General features: G+C 44.8%; 1 protein-coding gene across 1 annotated transcript in view; it reads right to left on the minus strand.

Moving 5' to 3' along the window:
* The window catches only part of LOC144930545 (uncharacterized), a 171084-nt gene that overhangs the window by 148240 nt on the left and 9904 nt on the right, over positions 1-12940 (minus strand). The window lies entirely within an intron of this gene.

The following is a 12940-nucleotide window of genomic DNA, read 5'->3' on the forward strand; positions in this document are numbered from 1 at the left end:
CCCCCCAGGGGGGGAGGGGTGTTGGAGAATTGTGTGTGAAGTGCAGTTTTGTTTTGTAAATGTCCACACTGACCTGCGTTGATGTTAGAGAAGGCTGGTCAAAGAACTACACCTTCAGATTTTAAGCTGGTGATGTTGGAGATGGAATTCATGATTGTCCTGAGCTCCTATGCTCATATTTAAGAAGCAGAAAGTGAAACTGATCATCAGTCTATTTTAATTACCCTTTGCAACACCTAGTGCAAGGAGTAAACAAGCTGCAGAAAGGGTGGCAGGGCATTGGAAGTCTGAATTATTTGAATGTCAGCACTAGTAACAAAGAGAAAGAAACCAGTGATGTTAATAACGAGTGATTTTTTTTAATGCGAGTTTCCCTTGATGTGTCTCCCTTGATTTATAGGCTTGACTGCTGCAGCGCCCTTTGCTGGGATCTACTCTGGCTTTTGGGGCTACAACAGTGTCCTCGCCTGCATTGCAATAGGAGGCACATTCTACGCTCCCACATGGCACACCCACTTGCTAGCAGTTGCCGGCGGCATGCCTGCTACCATCCTTCGTTTTAAATGCACCCAGGCCTTGTGAAAGATGCTAGATGTGCAATCCCAGAGAATGATTGATTAGCTTGGGCTAAAATATTTCATTTGGGCACCAGCCCATGTTTTTCAGGGAGAGGGCAGATCCACACGCTGAAAAGGGACCTCAGGGAGAGACCGTGCTTCAGGGAAGTTCAATCTCATCCCAAGCCTCCCACTGCACTGGTGCATGTGCACAGCTGCCCGCTCCCACGGCATGCCCAGCATGCTCCATGGGTAGTGCTGGTCAGAAAATAGGGGTTTTCCTCAGAAAATGATGACCTTTCAGCTAAATATAAAAAAAATATATATATATTCTGGCTGAAAACTGAAATATTTTAATTCAAAATGGCACCACCATGCCCCATGGGAGTTGTAGTTTAGATGCCTCGTGCTCCCATTCTGCTCTATAGGCCTGGACTACATGTCCTACGAGGCACCACTTTCTCCCATGTTGGTGAGGGGAAAAGGTGCATAATAGGGGTCATGACACTTCATGGAAGACATAGTCACTGCAAGAGCTCAGAGAGGAGAATGGGAGCAAAAGGCACCCGCACTACGGCTTTCATTAGGCACAGCAGCGCCATTTTGAATGAAAATATTTCCACTTTCAGTGAAAACTGTAAACTTTTCTGATTTTAGGCATTCCATTTTTCAATGAAGTGTCAAAATTTCCCATACAGAGCAGGTGCCCTCACAAAAAAATTAATTGAGTCAAAAACCCAAATTTCTTTTGGAAAACACTTTCAATGGGAAATTTTCAATCAGCCTTAGCTATAGGGGGGTGTAGAGAGAAGGAGCAGATTTATGGGCCTCCCTCCCCATCCCATTTGGGAGAAATTCAGACACAGAGCAGTTTTTAACCAGTTTTTCATTCTGTAAACTCCTTTTCATGCTCACACACAACATGGCAGGATGCAAGGTAAGCACAGAATGTGCCCTCCGTCAACAATGAACAGAAGTTATGCACGATGCAGGAATCATTGGGTGACGCTCTATGGCCTGTTATACAGGAGGTCAGACTAGGTGAACATAATGGTCCCTTCTGGCCTTCGGCTATGTCTACAGTACAGCCTATGTTGGCAAAATTTATGTCACTCAGGGGTGTGAATATTCGACCCCCTGAGCCACATAAGCACTCGTGTGCACAGCACTATGTTGCCAGGAGAGTTTCTCCCGCCGATATAGCTTCTGCAACTTCCGGAGGTGGTTATTTTTAAGCCAACGGGAGAGCTCTCTCCCATCGGCATAGGGCGTCCTCACCAGACGCGCTGCCATGACGCCTCTGTATCAGTATAGCTGGGCTCCTGCAGCATTGTACGTATAGACAAACCCTTAAAATCTATGAATGCCAAACATTTGTGCCCGGCATTGATCCATAGAAAAAACAATGATGCATGTCTCTGTATCTATGAGGAGGTACAGTTAGGGGATCTGGGATTGTGATGTAATTTTTGCTAGCTGTCTAATGCTGCGAGCAAACACATTTTAACCTGAAGTTTCCTTTGTCCTTTTCACAGCCTTCTTTTGTGCCCATCTGGGAGCAGCACTTGCTAATTCCCTCTCTGTGGCAGGTATTTTTTTATTGTTATTTTCTAATTTTCAGTTCCCAGGACTGTTCTGAGGCTGCCGGCAAGAATGAGATATGGACACTAGAGAGGCAAGGTGGGTGAGGAATAACTTTTATTGGAACAACTTCTGTTCGTGAGAGACAAGCTTTTGAGCTACACAGAGCTCTTCTTCAGGTCTGGGAAAGGTACTCAGGGCAGGTCTACACTTAAACACTGCATTGGCGCAGCTGCAACACTTTAGCGAAGGCCCTCTAAGCTGATGGGAGAGAGCTTCTCCCACTGGCTTAGTTAATCCTCCTCCACGCAAGGTGGTAGCTATGTCAAGAGAAGATATTCTCCCGCCAACATAGCACTGTCTACACTGGCACTTAGGTTAGTATAACAATGTCGTTCAGGGGTGTGGATTATTCACACCCTGGAGCAACATAGGCATACCGAACTAATTTTGTGGTGTAGACCAGGCTCAGCATGTCACCACTAAATACAAGTTCAAATAGATAGTTTAGCATAAGTAGTTATCACATCCATTCAAGGTGAAGTGGCCTGTTAGCACTCCTGAAAAGGGGGGTTAGTGAGTTACAGATTGTTGTAATAAGCCATGAATCCAGTTTCATACAACATGGGGACATGAGTCTACTAGGAACTGGATGAGACAACCAACTCATTTCTCATTTGACACTGAGCAGCTGTTTGGTCACCAGCAACCTAAGGCTCTGTAGCCCATCATACAGCCTGTATGCTACAGTCTATGCTCTCTCTCTCTCTCTCTTTATTTATTTATTTAACAATGGGCTTGTTTTGAAGGTCCATGGTTCTTTGCTTTGCATCTATCTAGGGTTGAAGAATTAAGAAAATTGTGAGTGGCATGATCAAGATCCTTTTTCTTTCAGTTTGGATTATCAGCCTGCACCTGGCCTTTCTGCTTCTCCGCATTTCTCTTCCTGCTACTAACTACAGAAAACTCTGCCATCTACAAGCTGCCACTCTGCAAAGTCACTTACCCAGAAGCCAACCATGTCTATTACCTGACAGTGGAAAGAAACAGGAAGGCAACAGTGAGGACAAAAATAGCAGTCTGACATGCCTTCCTAATGCAGTTGTACAGCTCTGCTCCAAATATGTGAACTAAATCTTCCTTGGGACATTTCTAAACAAAACTATACTGTATTTTGTTTACGGAAGATGATGATTTTCTTTTGTGTATCATGAAATGGATGTACTGTAAGTTCTGAATTGTAATGGATTTCATTTCAGAATTAAGCTGCCTTGCTGTTAGCTGAGCCTTTACACACTCATTTCATATGATGGTATGATGGGATAAAATGATTTTGGCAATTAATTGATCTTTAACTATTCATGGTAAATAGGCCCAACGGCCTGTGATGGGATGTTAGATGGGGTGGGATCTGAGTTACTACAGAGAATTCTTTCCTGGGTATCTGGCTGGTGTATCTTGCCCACATGCCCAGGGTTCAGCTGATTGCCATATTTTGGGGTCGGGAAGGAATTTTCCTCCAGGGCAGATTGGAAGAGGCCCTGGAGGTTTTTCACCTTCCTCTGTAGTATGGGGCACGAGTCACTTGCTGGAGGATTCTCTGCACCTTGAAGTCTTTAAACCACGATTTGAGGACTTCAGTAGCTCAGACATAGGTGAGAGGTTTTTCGCAGGAGTGGGTGGGTGAGATTCTGTGGCCTGCGTTGTGCAGGAAGTCAGACTAGATTATCATAATGGTCCCTTCTGACCTTAGTATCTGTGAATCTATAAACACGGAAAGTGGTAAGAATGGCTGAGTTATTGGAATGCTGATTAACTGCTGACCCAAAACATTCAGTCTGTGCCATGCGTGGAGACAGGTGAAAGGGGTGATGCTGGATGGATCTGTACTAGGTTGCGATTAGCTTTTGTGGGTGCAAGCATTTGGGCAGAGAAATGGCTGAAATAGCCCAAGATCCACTGGTCTCAGGGGATGGTGTAAATCTTACTAAACTAACTATTGTCATGAAGCTCCTGCCTTTCTGAGGTAGAGCAGTAAAATAGAAAATCTTCCTTAGAACCAAAAGGATAGGGACAGTGATGAAAGGGGGGTGATGCTATATGATTGAATATGACCATTTATATTATTGATACTGCCACTGTTATACAACTGCAACAAATCTTGTACAAAGTATGTCATATAAGGTATCAATGGAAAAGTTATGATTTGCTAAGTATGAATACCCTGTTTATATGCATGTATCATCTTTGTATTTGAAGTTATGAATATTGTCTGCGTACTGGCATAATACACGTGTTGTATTCCTGGGTAACACCCACCTGGTAAAATTGACATGAAGGCCAGACAGCCATGTATCGAGGGCCCGTCAAGGACACTTAGCTCTCACAGTGGGCCATAGAAGAAACTCATTCCACCCAGATAGCTTTTCCTGGGGTTACCTCGGACTCCAAGGAGCATATCACATGTCCTTACATGGTTCCACTTTGTAGCCCAGTGGGCCAGCTTACCTGTATTATATTCATTGTTTTGTTATTCTGCTTTATTATATATAGTCGTATTGCAAGGATCCTACAGGCTTTTATCCTGTAAGATTTGGCTTTAGCAGATAGTGTGAGGCTTGAGGCCTATAACCTTTGGCATAGATAAATTTAAGTAACGCAGGAGTTATAGGGAACTGAAAGTAGCATGCAAGAGGGGGAATTTTATCCAGAATACCAACATCAGCCACCCATGAACATAGCTGACACAGGCATCTGGAAGGTTCCAGACAGAACGTCCAACCACAAAGGCACTATGTCAACAAATTGACATGTATGCTAATAGGGTAACATCAAACATATACTAATCTATAGAAAACGGACACCTTAAGGAGAGGAAATACAAATAAGGACCCCTATTGAATATACATTGGACATGGTAATGTCAGCATAACCTACTATAAAAAGTAATATCCCATGGGTAGCAACGAGAGAGATGTAGACCTTGGGAGGGGCCAGAATAATGGCCACCGGGGAAGATGAGGACAGTGACGGTGATAAAAAAGATAATGGTTAACATTCCAGGGTGTAAGTATGGCCGTCCAAATGTACTTTCTGTATTATCTCTATCTGCTGATCTTTATATATGTGTGTGTGTGTGTGTAAGAGTTCCTATAGTGTAAGTGTTGTACATGTGCCTGTCAGGGTTCCCAAATTATATGTTAATTTTACAATAATCTAACTGGGCCTGATCTTGGGACAACACCCAGTTTACCCTCAAATTACAATTGTATATCCCTGTTAATTGTATACCTGTTAATTGTATACACCTGTTAACCCTCAAGTTACCATTTTATGCACCCAACTTTGTATACACCCAATTGTATACACCCAGCTTTGGGTCAGGCTACAGATGGCACCCCAGATGGGACTTTTGGTGTTTCCACTATGTGTTTGGGGATGTCTGAATCTGGTGTTTTGGTTCTGGCTCATCTACGAGTGACTGGGATAATGGGCATCCTGAGGATTCTGACTAAAGCAAATGAGAGTGACGTTAACAAACACTGGTTCCTGACACTAGCATTCCTGAAATGAAGATATGCCTGATCTGAGGATCTAGTCACATTGATTGAGCTGGTCCTCAGTCAGAGACAGCCAAAAAAGGAATGTGGAGTTCTAAAGCGTCAAAGGGAAAAAAGCATTACACCCAGGCCCCAAGCCATCAGCAGCTCAGAGACTCGATCTTAAAAGGGACACAATCAACTTTCACCAGAGTTTTGATCACTTTTTTCACTTCTGTTTCCAAAACACACAGCAACCTGAAAAAGAAAACCCAACCTATCGTGGCTCCCTTTGGAGCCCGAATAGCATTTTAATTAAGTAGCATGGCATGTTTGCATTTCTTTTGCCTCTTCTACAATATACCCTGCACATGTTCTGGGGCAAATGCACATTCCTTCCATAGTTTAACTTCTATAACATTATCCGTATGGATTTTTACATAAGGTGTAACTCTTTGTTTTTTTGCTTACAGAGTTTTCATGTACCTTTATCAAAGTGACAGTCTGATTACTCAGAGCCATTTTAAGGCTCGGTGTTTCTAACATTGCTTCTTTTTGTTTTGTGCACCTCACCCCTGCTGTTGCTTCAGAGGGGCACTGTCTTTTTTCATTTCTTATTATTTATTTATTTACTATAGCTCTCATCTGCTATTTTGTTACAAAAACCAAACAAACAAGCAAAAAGAATCCAGAATTTTTTTTTCTATTCTCCTGATTTTGACTGCCCTGCTGCAGCCACAACTTAAAAACATTTTAAATTTTGTAAAGCATTGAGTTACCTTTTAAGTGTTAAATGCCAAATCCCAAAGCCAAACAACACGAATTACCTGTGTCTAGCAAAAAGGTCTGTCAGTTTTGCAACTTTGAATAAAAGAGTCGAATGGATTTTTAGTGGCATTATTTAAAACAAAAACAAAACAAATTGATCCTTAGAACTTTACATATTTACACACACACAGACAGATACATACACATTTTCTTTTCCTTAACATCCCTTCCACACTGCTCTGTTTTTTACATCTTACATTCCCTTTATACATTTGAGGCAGTTACGTTCCAATAGAACCCCCTCATGTTCTTTTAGCAAATCTGACTAAATTGTCCAGTCAAATGATTTTAATCAGATAGTTTATTTTTGCCTGGCTAATTTACAGACATTCCTTTGGAAAAGGGCCCATTTTTCTTTCAGAATGGCTGCAAAGAAACCAAGCCTTGGTCTACACTAGGACTTTAGGTCGAATTTAGCAGCGTTAAATAGATGTAAACATGCACCCGTCCACACGATGAAGCCCTTTTTTTCAACTTAAAGGGCTCTTAAAATCGATTTGCTTACTCCACCCCTGACAAGTGGATTAGCGCTTAAATCGGCCTTGCCGGGTCAAAATTGGGGTACTGTGGACACAATTTGACAGTATTGGCCTCCGGGAGCTATCCCAGAGTGCTCCATTGTGACCGCTCTGGACAGCACTCTCAACTCAGATGCACTGGCCAGGTAGACAGGAAAAGAGCCGCAAACTTTTGAATCTCATTTCCGGAGACTGCGGGAACTGTGGGATAGCTACCCACAGTGCAACTCTCCAGAAGTCAACTCTAGCCTCGGTCCTGTGGAAGCGCTCCGCTGAGTTAATGCCCTTAATGCACTTAGAGCATTTTCTTTGGGGACACACACACTCGACTATATAAAAAGGATTTCTAAAAAACCGACTTCTGTAAATTCGACCTAATTTCATAGTGTAGACATACCCCAAGAATGCTCTTTCTCTAACACTTTTCCTTTTTAACATTTTCACAAAGTTTAGCTGCTTAATTCCCTCCAACCTCTGCAGAGTTAACTTTTTCACTCTCTTTTCTCTTTGTAATTCTGCCTGGGGGTGTCGTACATAGGACCTTCTCCCCCTTCACCTGCTGTAAGGGCTGCTACCTGTTTAGAGGCAAAGCCCAATTTTTGTCTCAGACTCTTAATTAGTGATTCACAATGACTATGATTTGCAGGTGCTCTGCCCTGCTTCAAGGTTAATTTCTTTACCACACCTTGGAGTACATGATTCGCTCTTTCAATTTTCTCAGAGGCTTTAGCTTGGTCTGCCAGGAATCTTTCTCTCTTTTTGCATTCCTGGAGTGCCTCTTTCACTATTTTCAGCTGACTTTGGGTATTTGTAGCCAGCACCTTCCAATTGTCTGCTCCCTTTTCCATTTGTGCCTTTTCCTCTTTACATGAAGACAAGCAGCGGTAAGAATCCTTACATGCCTCCCACAACAACCAAATTGCTGCAACTCTTTTGGCAGCACTAGAAGGTTTGTATATGAGGATATACTTAGCCCATCTATCCTCTAGGTCCGAAATAGTGCAGACATCAGCTAGGGCTTGTTTAGTCCGAGGACTGTGCCCAGATTTTTGAAGGATTTGTTTAACAGGTGTAATGTTTTTTAACAAAAGGTGAGGTTGGAGTTCCTTCTGGAAATTGTTGAAATCATGGTGGAATTCATCAAGGGCTTCTTTTCCATGGGTCCAGATGATGAAGATGTCATCAATATAGCGCAAGTAGAGTAGGGGCGTTAGGGGACGAGAGCTGAGGAAGCATTTTTCTAAGTCAGCCATAAAAATGTGGGCATACTGTGGGGCCATGCGGGTACCCATAGCAGTGCCGCTGATCTGAAGGTATACATTGTCCCCAAATGTGAAATAGTTATGGGTAAGGACAAAGTTCAGCCACCAGGTTAGCCGTGACATTATCGGGGATAGTGTTCTTGATGGCTTGTAGTCCATTTTTGTGTGGAATGTTGGTGTAGAGGGCTTCTACATCCATAGTGGCCTGGATGGCGTTATCAGGAAGATCACCGATGGATTGTAGTTTCCTCAAGAAGTCAGTGGTGTCTCGAAGGTAGCTGGGAGTGCTGGTAGCATAGGGCCTGAGGAGGGAGTCTACGTAGCCAGACAATCCTGCTGTCAGGGTGCCAATGCCTGAGATGATGGGGCGCCCAGGATTTCCAGGTTTATGGATCTTGGGTAGTAGATAGAATTTCCCAGGTCGGGGTTCCAGGGGTGTGTCTGTGCAGATTTGATCTTGTGCTTTTTCAGGGAGTTTCTTGAGCATGATTTCAACAATTTCCATCCTACCATCAACCTCAGCCTGGTCCAGTCCACACAAGAGATCCACTTCCTGGACACTACAGTGCTAATAAACGATGGTCACATAAACACCACCCTATACTGGAAACCTACTGACCGCTATTCCTACCTACATGCCTCCAGCTTTCACCCTGACCACACCACATGTCAAGAATTATAACATTCATAAACCAATCTCTCTGGTCACGCGATTACGGACATGAAAGTTGCGATATTACAACAAAAAAACTTCAAATCCAGACTCCAGCGAGAAACTATTGAATTGGAATTCATTTGCAAATTGGATACAATTAACTTAGGCTTGAATAGAGACTGGGAATGGCTAAGTCATTATGCAAGGTAACCTATTTCCCCTTGTTTTTTCCTCCCCCTCCCCCTCAGACTTTCTTGTTAAACCCTAAATTTGTGCTGGAAATGGCCCACCTTGATTATCATACACATTGTAAGGAGAGTGATCACTTTAGATAAGCTATTACCAGCAGGAGAGTGGGGTGGGGGGAGGTATTTTTTCATGCTTTGTGTGTATAAAAAGATCTTCTACACTTTCCACAGTATGCATCCAATGAAGTGAGCTGTAGCTCACGAAAGCTTTTGCTCAAATAAATTGGTTAGTCTCTAAGGTGCCACAAGTCCTCCTTTTCTTTTTGCAAATACAGACTAACACGGCTGTTACTCTGAAACCTGTCAGTAAGCAGCTAGTTATAGCTCTAACGTTCCATTCAATCTCATATTTATTCACACATTCACTCAAACACACAAATGCTCATCTGACAAGGCCCTGCTCCCTCCTCATGTCCAGGCCACCTGGCCAGTGGCTTGGCATGAGCAACTCTAAGGCTGGTAACTATGATAACAACCTTGCGGAACCTGTGTGTCTGTGTGTGTGTGTGTATGAATGAATGTGTGAATAAATATGAAATTGAATGGAATGTTAGAGCTATGTAAGATCTTCTAAACTTTCCACGGTATGCATCCGACGAAGTGAGCTGTAGCTCACGAAAGCTCATGCTCAAATAAATTGGTTAGTCTCTAAGGTGCCACAAGTACTCCTTTTCTAACTGCTTACTATGATTCTTTCTGTATTCACAATAAATGTGGCACTTTGTCTTTTCTCCTTTAATAAGATCCTGCTGGTTTTTATTTTATTGGTATAACACAGTCCTGGGATGATCCTGTTGGCCACTATGTCCCTCCCAGGTAGGGTTACAGCCTTTGAAATGCAAAAATACCCAGCCAGCCCGTCCTCCTCACGGCAAGTCTGAGGCAACCCCAACCATAAGGCAACTCCGCAACCGCTACCTTCAACAGCGACTTATAGTATCTGGAGAGATAGCCCATATAGATATGATTGATCATATCAATGATAAATTACGGGACTTTGTTTTATCAGCACATTTTGCCATCTAGGCTTTGTAGTCTGGTTTGTTTAACCAGTTGTGACTGACTGGGCTGTTTCTGATGCAAGCTTTTTTTCCGGGGGTGAAGTAAGATCACTCACACCGTAGTGCTGCTCTTCTATTATTTAATTATACCTTGCATGTCTCCTCACACTCACATGACTCAAACCCTCGTTCAACACACAGGCAGTGCGCTTGCCTTTAGGTGGGCAGCCAGCTGCTGTATTTTCAACCGTTCTGATCTGTTATCACTTAAACTGTGGAAGTGGGAACACTGCAGCATCTTTAGCTGGACACAGAAACTTTTAACATTAGCTATCCCAGTGTATTGTGATAATAACACAAATCCTTACACCCAGGTTAAAAAAACCCCAGCAGAGTAAATAATTTTCCTCGCAACTGCACATCCATAAAAAAACCGGCTAGGCTGGTCAAGTACTGGCCAGGTGGTAACCCTACACCCAAGCTTCAGCTGCTTCACTATGTGAATGCCTACTCACTACAAGAACCCTTTTAGCGGGGGGGGGGGGGAACACACACACACATTCTCTCGAACGAGCAGCACTTCTTCCCCTCAGGGCAAAGGTTTAAAGGGGCCATGCTCGCTAAACCCCAAAAGGGTTACAGAAACAGTCATCATGGGGAAATCCTTGCACCATTCCTGGAGCAGGTATTCCTTGCTTGTCTTTGTTTCTTAAGAAGGTACAGAGAAAGCAGGCCAAAGGCCAAGAGCCTCAAACGGCTTTAGTCACCTATTTGAGGTTCTAAGCCTAGGTGTAGGGCCCTACCAACTTCATGGCTGTGAAATCTGGCCTTTTGTGTGCTTTTACCCCATACTATGCAGAATTCACGGGACAGACGAGTGTTTCTCAAACAGGAGGTCCCAACAGAAGAGAATCACGGGGGGGGGGGGAGGGGTCACAAGGAGCTGGGGTCACAAGGACCTGGGCAGCCGGTCCTGAAGGCAGCGGCTGCTGGCTGGGCGCCCAGTTCTGAAGGCAACACCCCACCAGCTGCAGCGCAGAAGTAAGGGTGGAAATACCATACCAGGCCATCCTTATTTCTGCCCTGCTGCCTTCAGAGCTGGGTGGCTGGAGAGTGGCGGATGCTGACTGAGGGCCCAGCTCTTCAGGCAGCAGCACAGACGTAAGGGTGACACTCCCATGCCATACCGCACCGGGCCATCCTCACTTCTGTGTTGTTGCTGGTACTGGTGCTGCCTTCAGAGCTGGGCTCCCGACCAGCAGCTGCTGCTCTCCTGCTGTCCAGCAAGGCATCACCAGCAGCAGGGCAGAAGAAAAGGTGGCAGTATGGTGACCTCCCTGTAGTAACCTTGTGATCCCCCCCAAACCCTCTTCTGAGTCGGGACCCCCACAACAGTTACAACACCATGAAATTTCAGATTTAAACCTCTGAAATCACGAAATTTACTAAATTTAAAAGTTCTATTGCCATGAAATTGACCAAAATGGACCGTGAATTTAGGCGGGTCTACCTATGTGATGAGGTCTTGGTCTAACCAAGGGGATACATTGACTCAGACAAGACCAACCCCATGTAAATTGTCTTGGGAAAGTGTAAGGACTGAGACCCCCATGTTTCTGGTACACCCTCCCATTAGTTCAGGAGTGGCCAACCGGTGGCTCCGGAGCCCCATGCGACTCTTCAGAAGTTAACATGCGGCTCCTTGTTTAGGCACCGACTCCAGGGCTGGAGCTGCAGGCGCCAACTTTCCAATGTGCCGGGGGGTGCTCACTGCTCAGCCTCTGGCTCTGCCACAGGCCCTGCCCCCACGCTATGCCTTCCCATCCCACCCTTGAGCCTGAGGTGCCCTCACTTCTTCCCCCTCCCCCCCCAGAGCCTCCTGCATGCCACGAAACAGCTGATCAGGAGGTGTGGGGATGGAGGGGGAGGTGCCCATTGGCGGGGCTGCTGGTGGGTGGGAGGTGCGAGAAGCAGAGTGGGGGGGGAGCTAATGCGGGGGGTTGTTGATGTATTACTGTGGCTCTTTGGCAATGTACATTGGTAAATTCTGGCTCCTTCTCAGGCTCAGGTTGGCCACCCCTCCATAGAATCATAGACTCTCAGGGTTGGAAGGGACCGCAGGAGGTCATCTAGTCCAACCCCCTGCTCAAAGCAGGACCGATCCCCAACTAAATCATCCCAGCCAGGGCTTTGTCAAGCCTGACCTTAAAAATATCTAAGGAAGGAGATTCCACCACCTCCCTAGGTAACACATTCCAGTGTTTCACCACCCTCCTAGTGAAAAAGTTTTTCCTAATATCCAACCTAAACCTCCCCCATTGCAACTTGAGACCATTACTCCTTGTTCTGTCATCAGCTACCACTGAGAACAGTCTAGATCCATCCTCTTTGGAACCCCCTTCAGGTAGCTGAAAGCAGCTATCAAATCCCCCCTCATTCTTCTCTTCCGCAGACTGAACAATCCCAGTTCCCTCAGCCTCTCCTCATAAGTCATGTGCTCCAGTCCCTGAATCATTTTTGTTGCCCTCCGCTGGACTCTTTCCAAATTTTCCACATCTTTCTTGTAGTGTGGGGCCCAAAACTGGACACAGTACTCCAGATGAGGCCTCACCAATGTCGAATAGAGGGGAACGAACACATCCCTAGATCTGCTGGCAATGCCCCTACTTATACATCCCAAAATGCCATTGGCCTTCTTGGCAACAAGGGCACGCTGTTGACTCATATCCAGCTTCTCATCCACTGTAACCC

Source organism: Lepidochelys kempii, chromosome 5 (assembly GCF_965140285.1).
Source record: "Lepidochelys kempii isolate rLepKem1 chromosome 5, rLepKem1.hap1, whole genome shotgun sequence".
Lineage (NCBI taxonomy): Eukaryota > Metazoa > Chordata > Testudines > Cheloniidae > Lepidochelys > Lepidochelys kempii.